This window comes from Lipotes vexillifer, unplaced genomic scaffold (genome assembly GCF_000442215.2).
Source record: "Lipotes vexillifer unplaced genomic scaffold, Lipotes_vexillifer_v1.1 scaffold543, whole genome shotgun sequence".
Taxonomy (NCBI): Eukaryota; Metazoa; Chordata; class Mammalia; order Artiodactyla; family Lipotidae; genus Lipotes; species Lipotes vexillifer.
This window is the reverse complement of record NW_006799055.1, coordinates 903,636-912,908: the sequence shown is the minus strand read 5'-3', so window position 1 is coordinate 912,908 and position 9,273 is coordinate 903,636. Positions and strand designations below refer to the sequence as shown.

The following is a 9,273-nucleotide window of genomic DNA, read 5'->3' as shown; positions in this document are numbered from 1 at the left end:
GGGGAGGGGACAACACAGCGGGGAAGGTCTGCGGTGGGCGACAGGGGCTGGCTCACACCCCGCGTCCTCACTGGGCAGCGGGAGCCTATCTGCCTCCAGGACCCAGAGTCTCTCTTAAAGTCCCTCGAGATCTACACTCGTATGACCCCAGGCAGCACGGCCATGCTGAGGATAAAACTGAATTCCTCCAAAATTCGCAGATCTCACAGCTGTTAAGATGCCCTGTGCTGACACGGCCAGGTTTAGGGAAAAGCATAAACCCGGTCCCAGCCCAGGAAGCAGAGCGTCAGGGCCGGGCCGAGGGGTGATGGGGCTCCTGAAGAGAGGTGTGGGACGAGGCTTAACGGTCCGTCTCAAAGACCACCACCTCCACGGGGAAGAAAAGGTCCACTCCACCCAGCGAGGATAGAGGCCTGAAGCCCGCCTGGGCCTGTCTCTGCTTCCAGTGAAAACACTTTGTGCTTGGCTGAAATCCACAACCAATAGGTAATGTGGTCTCCACTGGCATGGGGGGCACAAGACCCACCATCCTTGGCCTTACCAGAAAGCCAACCCCCAGGACCCCTGCCCCCGGGCTGACCCTTCCTACCGATTCAACAGAACTAACTGCAGGAAGCGCCAGAGGCCTCTGAGGGCCCGTAAACTATGGCAGGTATGTTCTGCATCTCAGTCCTAACTCCCAGCCACCAGGCCCAGGAGGGCGGCCCTGGGGTCCAGCTGAGGCACGCACCCACCCCGCAGAGCAGCTTCCAGGGGCAGATTCCACTGCAGGGATGCCACAGGGAACTGGAACCGCTGACCACGGGCACAGCGCCCCCTGTGGGCCAGGCACCAAGCCACTGAGGGGCAGGGAACCCCGTGTGGCTCGGGGGCCAAAGCGGTGCCATCACCCACGATCACACCTTGCAGAGGCCCAAGCAAACAATCCCAGGCTGAGAGCGAGGATGTGGCACCAGCTCAGGACCTAGAGCAAGATCGTCCAGGTGCAAATCTGCTACCAGACGGGGTGCAGACCGTGAAGTGTTTTCAGTAGTTCTAGTACCATGGGAAAACGTCCAATTAAAAACTACATGATACGATCCCGATGAGGATTAAGTGGAGTTGGGGTGTAAATACCAAGATATTAACTGAGACTATCTTCCGGATCACACATTGCTTTCTTCTATATTCGCCATGTCATCTATGGCAGTGAGATGTGTTACTTTGTAAAGCAAAAAACAACAGTAACAACTAACATTTGGGGGCACCAGCCAAAGGGAAGATCCTTCACATAAATGACTTTATTTAATTCTCACATCGCCATATCCAGCAGGCAATACTTTGCATTCTGGAAATAGAGGAACCCAGGCAGACTAGAACTCAGTCATCAGAGTCCCGTGGGGACAGTTTTTAAACTAACGATGCTGGCCCAGCACAGATCAAGTGACTTCTGTGAAGTTCTCCCAGGTCACCTGGTGGAGGGTAGGGAAGCCAATCAAAGATGGAGTCGGGGCTCAGACCCACATCTTACTGCCTCCAGAGCTTTGAGCTGTCCTCTGAATTAGGATCTCCTGGGTCCTGGGGGTGTGCTGGCGGGGAGAGAGGCTGTGTAAGAAAGAAGAGGGGGGCTTCCCTGGTGGCGCAGTGGTTGAGAGTCCGCCTGCCGACGCAGGGGACACGGGTTCGTGACCCGGTCCGGGAGGATCCCACATGCCGCGGAGCGGCTGGGCCCGTGAGCCATGGCCGCTGAGCCTGCGCATTAGGAGCCTGTGCTCCGCAACGAGAGAGGCCACAGCAGTGAGAGGCCCGCGTACCGCAAAAAAAAAAAAAAAAAAAAAAAAAAGCGGGGGGGGGGGACAGATGGCATAGCTAATGGCCAGGGGGAGCGGCCCCCCATCGTGGGGCTAAGCATCCACACGTCCCACCTGCAGGGCCCCATCTGGTCACCCTCCGTCCCCCCCAGCACGCAGGAGGCACCCAGCAGTGCTCACGGGACCATTAACACGTAGAGTGCCCACAGCACACACTCAGTACTATCGCTGACTTAAATTCAGGAAACTAACAGGACACGGGCTGTCTTTCTGTCCTTCATCTTAGGTCATACACTCGGCGTGACCGTCAACGACTAACGAGGGTCTGTCCATCAAAGAAGATCTTATTAGCTGGATATTTAAAGGTTTGATTCAGCAAGGAGTTCGGTTCTGTTTCTCTAAATGAATACACAGGCAAGAAGATGCTAGTTGGGTTAAAATCTAACCCAAGCGACATAGTCTGGTCTATGAAGCCTTGAAATAGTTCCGGACAGTCCCTCCCATCATGGGGGGTGTCCCATCCCCAGCCCACCCCGCTCCACTGTGGGGACAGCTGGAGTCCCTGTCCCCTCTGCCCAGGGCTTTCGTGAGGCTCAGGTTCCTTGTGTTCAACTAGTCCGCGTGGCTGGGGCCTCAGTTTCCACATCTGAAAGATGGGGTGGCCCTACGGTCCTGCCCGTGCAGGAGCTCACGAGGACTAAATGAAGTAACCGATAAGCACTCTGAGAAGAAAATCCCTCCAATGCCGAGCCAGCACTGCTGCTTCCTTTTACAGTCTCAGCATCTACCCGTCGCCTCTGCCTCACAGAAGCAGGGGGCACACACTCCCCGGCAGCTCTGCATTCCCGTCACAAGGCAGTCATGAACTGACACCTCGCCAGTCACTGTGAATGCTGCCTACTTAACCACACACAACCTTTCCAATACTGTTTACCCAAATCCAAGAATGACAAGAGCCGAGCAGCCGGCGGAAGATCCAGTAAGTCCTTCATGAAAACCAGATACAATCTGGAAACGTTTCCTCCTCAGGCCAGCAGGATGTGATTAGAGAGTCTTTGTGTCTCTGGACGGCATTTCCATCACTAGGGAGGCCACGCTTTATCAGGACACATGCCCGGTTTTGTGTGCAGAAACACGTTACAACAGAAGTGCGTGTTCTGTCAGGAGCTCCGAGCTCCTCGAACACATGCCTTAGCCAGACTTATTCTCCAGGATGTAAAGAAAACAAAGTTCTCTCCCTGGTTCACAGCGATGTGAAACCGAGCGACGTACAAACTCTTGGGGGAGGGTCCAGGGGGAGACTCGTCACCTCGGCCCTCCAGTGCGGGGTCCACGAACCTCAGCCCCACAGGGGCCCGGTCCTGAGCAGGGAGGCTTCATCAAGTCGTGCGCGTGTGAACTGTGGGCACTTCACCTGGGCCTTGACGACCGTTACCGAACTGGCTCTCCAATCTCAAATGGAAAAGAAATGTCTTAAATACATTTCCCCTAAGACAGGACTCAGACTGACTCTCAGAACATTGCCTCTTCAATTCTCTAGGCCTCTAAGGCATCCTGAAAGGTCAATCAGAGTTTTCGGTGGCTCCTTCTAGAAACGTCCTCTTTCGAAATGCCCCAGGACACCTGGCATCTGGAACCAGAGCAAGGCAGGGGGTTCCTGCCAGGCTGATCTAATTCTGCTGCACAGTCAGACCGTTATTCTTCCATGTACTCAGTTACTCACTCAACAAACCCTAACACACCCAGGCAGCACACCGATCTACCCGTAAACCTGCGCCTACCTTAATCCCCAAACGCCTGTAATTTCCTCCCTTCCCCCAGTCTTCCCACTGTCACAAGCAACTCTGAAAAAACTCGGAATTTCCGGAAAATGCACTGGTTCAAAAGTAAAGAAGGTGTGAAAAATCAGGGACAGTTTCCCAGAACAGCTGGAGAAGAGACTCTTGGGGAGCTGGGGGCCACTGGAGACCAGCGCGGCTGGCTCTACACGACACCAGCTCTTCACCACATGCACACACGAGGTCATTTCGTGCTCACCAGAAACCAGCACAGGTTTAGGAAAAACGAAGTGGTGCATAGGTTATTCAAAAGCTGGGAGAGAGAAACTTGTAGATCCGTGTTTCTGTGCTCCGCATTGTGCGGGACATACGTGAATTTTAAGGTTCACCTCCCACCTTTCAGCAGGTCACACCCTGACCTGCCTGGGAGACGAAGCTCAGGCCCACTGCGCCGCAGGTGACCCTGGCCAGACTGCACAGGTGAGGCTGGGCCAGGGTGTGGGGAGCTGGACCAGCCAGGGCCGTGCGCCTAGGAAAGTCACGGGTGGGCAGCTGAGGGATTCACACTCGAGATGTGAAAGTTTCGTGCAGAGGAAGGGTATCAACAACATAACACCGGGAGGATTAATCAGGTCTCGTGCAGGACAGACTAGAGGGTAACGGCCTTCTTTACTTGGGTAGCAAATTGATATGTTCGCCTTTGAGCAGGATATTTTTTTTTTTTTTTTTTTTCCTTGCGTTATGCGGGCCTCTCACTGTTGTGGCCTCTCCCATTTGCGGAGCACAGGCTCCGGGCGCGCAGGCTCAGCGGCCATGGCTCACGGGCCCAGCCGCTCCGCGGCACGTGGGATCTTCCCGAAACGGGGCACGAACCCGCGTCTCCTGCATCGGCAGGCGGACTCTCAAGCACTGCGCCACCAGGGAAGCCCTGAGCAGGATATTTTAATCCAACTAATGAAGTCCCTTTGCGCAAGCAAATGCTATATTCTTTCATATGTACCAGCATTTGTTCCCGGTCCCTGTTTTCTCCCCTCAGAACCCTGAGCTATTCCCAGCACCCACGCCCTGGTTACCATGGGGATTATCTGTGCGGGGTGGGGTGCGCCCTGCAGGAATAACCCGTAGTAGGAAATGCATGTTTTATGATGGGTCTTGCTGGCGTACTGGCAACCTACTTTCACTGGTGGCCAAAACTTCAGACACTCACCCCCAAGAGAAAAGCATTTACAATTTGAAAGAAACACCACGAAAAGCATTTACAATTTGAAAGAAACCCCACGGCCTCCCTCGTGGCTCGCCACCTCACCTGTTTTCCTGCCACAAGGTTTGCTCTCACGTCACACACTTAGAGGACATGTCCAGTGGGTGGTAACAGAACGCCTCCGTTACAGAGAACGTGATGCCGTTTAGCCGAAGTCACTGTGAAGCATCGGAAGCAAACGGCCAGTTGCACGAGGGCCTGGGAATACCGGAATGCAGGACCGAGTGATCAAAGGCCAGGAGACAGTGGACCAGAGGATAAGGCTGAGCCCGAGATGGAGAAAGTAGCCCAGAGCGCTGGACACGAGACCAGAGCTGGCCGGTGGTGCTGAGTGTGAAGGGGCTGTTTTCCTGCACGTCGGAGGGACCGTGTGTACACCATATGTCACAGGCAGAGCCCCCAGCTCTGCTGTAATAGACGCTCCAGTGCAATAACCTTAAGGACAGGCTGTCCCTCCAGAATGTCACCTGAATGTGACCCCAGGGCCTCGCCATAAGCCAACGTTCAATATCCAGACTGCAGTTAACTGAAATTCTCCCTTCTCTGGTCCCCACTTAATGACAGTTAGAACCCACATCATCAGAGAATGAGGAAACACAGCATAGACTTTTCCTATCGTTTTTAAGGAATTCTTAAAGGCTGAAAATAGAAGTTGAAACTTATGCCCCAAATAATGCTCTCTACATGCCCCACTGCACAGAAAGACCCACAAAGAGGGCGTCTGCCTTCTTTCTAGAAATTCACAGCCGCATCAGTCACCTGAGACTCATGTGAGGGTCACATTTTCCTATACAAAAATGGGACAAAGCCACCACTGGGTTCTAAAGCAGCTCACAAAAAGCAGTTTAACCCGAAACGTTCCTGAAGTGCATCCGAGCTCTCTGGAGCTGCCCACTGCCCAGCGGGGTCAGTGAGGGCACGAGGACACCGATGTGGGTTGGGAGAATACATGGGTCCTGTAGAGTTGTGATCCTTTAATAGAGGTAAAGTCACGGGTCACTGTGGAAAAAAGAAAGGAGCAAAACAATTTTTCACAAAAATGAATATCAGATGGGAGCACTTTTAATCCCTCCTCTCAGGGGCAAGGAAAGGTGATCTGCGGTGGACAGTGTCTAAGGTGGCCCGTGACCCACTCCCCCTGGTGGGAGTGGGAGTGGGAGTGGGGCGGGAGCTGGGGCTTGCCTCTCCCAGCAGAACCTGGCAAAGGGCAGGGATGTCACCCCACAATTATGTGACACTATTTAAGGCTCTGTCTTACCAGCTTGAGGAAGTGAGTGGCCACATTGGGAAAACCCAAGTGGCAGTCAATGTGGCCTCCAAGTCAGCCAGCGAGAGACTGGGGCCCTAGGTCCCAAAACCATGAGGACATGGATTTGGCCAACAACCCAAGGAAGCCTGGACACAGATCCCACCCCCCAGATGAGCCTTCAGCTGAGAACCAGGTCCTAGTCCCCAGCTTGACTGCAGCTTCACAGTGCTCCAGGCACCTCGCTAGCTAAGACATGCTCTGACTCCCGACCAGATAAACCATGAGAAGACAGATGTCTTAGGCCCCTAAGTCTGCGGTGTGTGTGCAGTGACAGCTGACTAATCCATGGTCCAGACAGCCATGAGATAATAAGTGAGTCTGCATTCACTTTCTCTTTAAACCTTCAGGGACCCAAAAACCAGAGCCCAACGTTTCTTTAACTTTCTCTGCTTCCATGATGGAGTTAACCTTTAATTCACCTGAAACTATTTTTTCTTGGTTAAGGCAGAATGATTTGAAAGGAATTTCCTCTTTCTGGAAGAATGGCGTACATTAAATGGCTATTATTTCGCTTTTAAAAAATGGTGTTTCTACCCTGTGCCCCTCTTTTAGGACTTGCAGGAGCTACAAAGATAAGCAATATGCTGTCCCTGCTCTCAGCGTGCTCGCAGCCTAGAAAAAAGACCAAATTAGCCATCCATCCATCCAACAAGCATTTATCTGACGGACACCTACTGTGTGCCTCTCCCTTCCCTGTGCTGACGGACACCTACTGTGTGCCTCTCCCTTCCATGTGCTGTAGAGAAAGAACAAAGTTCCCTGCTCTCCTGGCAGGAGACAATACAACGAACCAAAGAGCACAAACAGGCGGCAGAGACCCGAGCCCTCCAGAGACACGTCACCTCCGCCACCACCTGCCACCTGGCCTCTTCACTCAGGAAGGGCGCCGTCACGGTGTGGCCGGGGGGCTGTGAAGTCCCCTGATTTAGACACGGTTCAGGACCTGCCCGAGCACCAGGAACCATCCAGGGCTTCCCCAGACACCTCATCACGGCCCTGCCGACCCGAGAAGCCAGCAACCTGAGGCTCTTCACTCAAATGTGAGCGCTCCCCGCAGCCTGGGTACCAGGTAACAGAGGAAGGGGCTCTAGGAGAGGCTGAGCAGCAGAGAGGAGGGGATGCAGCGGGAACAACTCTCACTTAAGCACTTCTACTAAATAGGTGCTGAAAAGGAGGAGGAGAGACCAGGCCACTCAAGGCTCACGATGCGACGCGCTCCCACTTCCCTGCTGCACGGATCTAACCTGACTCTTTGGGGAAGTGCGCCCGGGAACCTTTGCTTCTGACATTTACAAGCTGCAACAGCCCCATAAACAAGGTGCTCACTCAGAGCATGGACCTCTCGGGAAGGAGGAGCTGGGGAGCCCCACCCGTCCCTGAGAGGAGCCTCCACGTGGCAAAGGTCACAGCTACACGTCCACCAAGCCGCCTGATGAAGGACTCAGAGGGCCGCAGATCCTGATCATGTGTGCGTTCTTAATACGGCTCCATACTCGGAAGTAACAACATGAACGGCCCCAAACGACTGGCAGATTGCAGGGCGGCGTGGGGGGCAGGGGAGTCAGGTGCAGTTCTTTTACACACACACACACACACACACACACACACACACACACACACACACACAGCTGAAAACACCTTGTGATAAATGAAACAGTGACAAAAATGACTGTCTCCATACTCAGAGAACCTGTTTTCTTAATCAAAAAATACGCAGAGCAACAGCTTTCCAGCATTTTTATAGTAGAATCCTTTTTCCCCAAACTACACCCTATGCTAAACCCAAATATAAGCATCAGGTGAAGGTGGACCCGCTCTTATTTAAACGGACAAGGGGTGAGCAGCCCCCCTGCTGGCCTTGACCTTCCCCACCCTCCAGGCCTGCTTCTGTGCCCTGCCCCTGCCCAGGACTCCAGGGCTCCGAGGACCAGCCCGAAATACACCAACCTACAGCAGGTCATTATAGCCCCCAAACCCAACAACGAGCTACGGGAGAATTCTTAAGGACAAGAGTGACAAGCAGAGGAGTGAGAGGCACAGGAGCAAGACAGGAAGCTTGGGAGCAGAATGGAAAGTGGAACTGGCCCTTGACCTTGAGAAACCACAAAGTCTCCCAGAGTCAAAGGCAGACACGGAGCGGATGCATCACGGCCGAGGCTCTGTGGCCGCCCACGGGGCACAGTCCCTCCAAGGGCTGCAGACCAGGCGGCGCCCGGAGTGAGGGGACATCCTCTCCCCACGGAGCCCTGCACCGAAGGCCTTGCTGTCGCAGGACGTTAATAGGTCTGTACGAAGCAGAAGCGCAGGTCAGAATTCAAGAACCCATTAGAGTGAAAAGACAAACCTTTCCTGGTGAGTCGATGGGACGGAAGAGCTGGATGGGCGCAGCAGTGAGACATTAAAAAGACAACTTAGGGGGGCTTCCCTGGTGGCGCAGTGGTTGAGAATCTGCCTGCCAATGAAGGGGACACGGGTTCCAGCCCTGGTCCGGGAAGATCCCACATGCCGCAGAGCAACTGGGCCTGTGAGGCACAGCTACCGAGCCTGTGTGTCTGGAGCCTGTGCTCCGCAACAAGAGAGGCCGAGATAGTGAGAGGCCCGCGCACCGCGATAAAGAGTGGCCCCGCTCGCCACAACTAGAGAAAGCCCTTGCACAGAAACGAAGACCCAACACTGTCAAAAATGAATAAATAAATTAATTAATTAAAAATTTAAAAAAGACAACTTAGGGCTTAGTTATCAGTTAACTTAAAAAGCCAGCGGCCAGCGAAAGCCCTAAATGAGTAACATTCCAGCAAAACAGAGCAGACTCCCCTGCCGGGGTGCTGACAGGCAGACCGTACCTGGACTATGGCGTGAGGACTGTCACCTTGTCACCCGAGGATCCCTGGGTCCTGGAGCGAAGACGTCTCAGGAGAGACGAGATGGGGCTGCAGGCTCCTGGGAGGCAAGGAAGAGACATTATTAGACTCCATCTGTTTTGACCCCAGAACCTCCAAGCCTGCGGCCATCGCAGGGAGGAAAGATTCTGTTTAGCTCAGCATCAGGAAGGCAGACGAGGTCGCACCACGGGGACAGAGCAGCATGCAGGGAGCACCGCTGGGAGAAGATGGGAAACCACACCAGACGGCCTCC

At 53.9% G+C, this 9,273-nt stretch overlaps 1 protein-coding gene across 1 annotated transcript in view; it reads right to left on the bottom strand.

Annotated features, from left to right (window-relative positions):
• Positions 1 to 9,055, bottom strand: part of SLC7A1 (solute carrier family 7 member 1) — a 30,361-nt gene extending 21,306 nt beyond the window's left edge. Inside the window, exon 1 of the mRNA XM_007471433.1 lies at positions 8,982 to 9,055. The gene's annotated coding sequence lies outside the window, so the exon portion shown is untranslated. The remainder of the gene's footprint in view (positions 1 to 8,981) is intronic.
• Between the last annotated feature and the right edge of the window lie 218 nt (positions 9,056 to 9,273).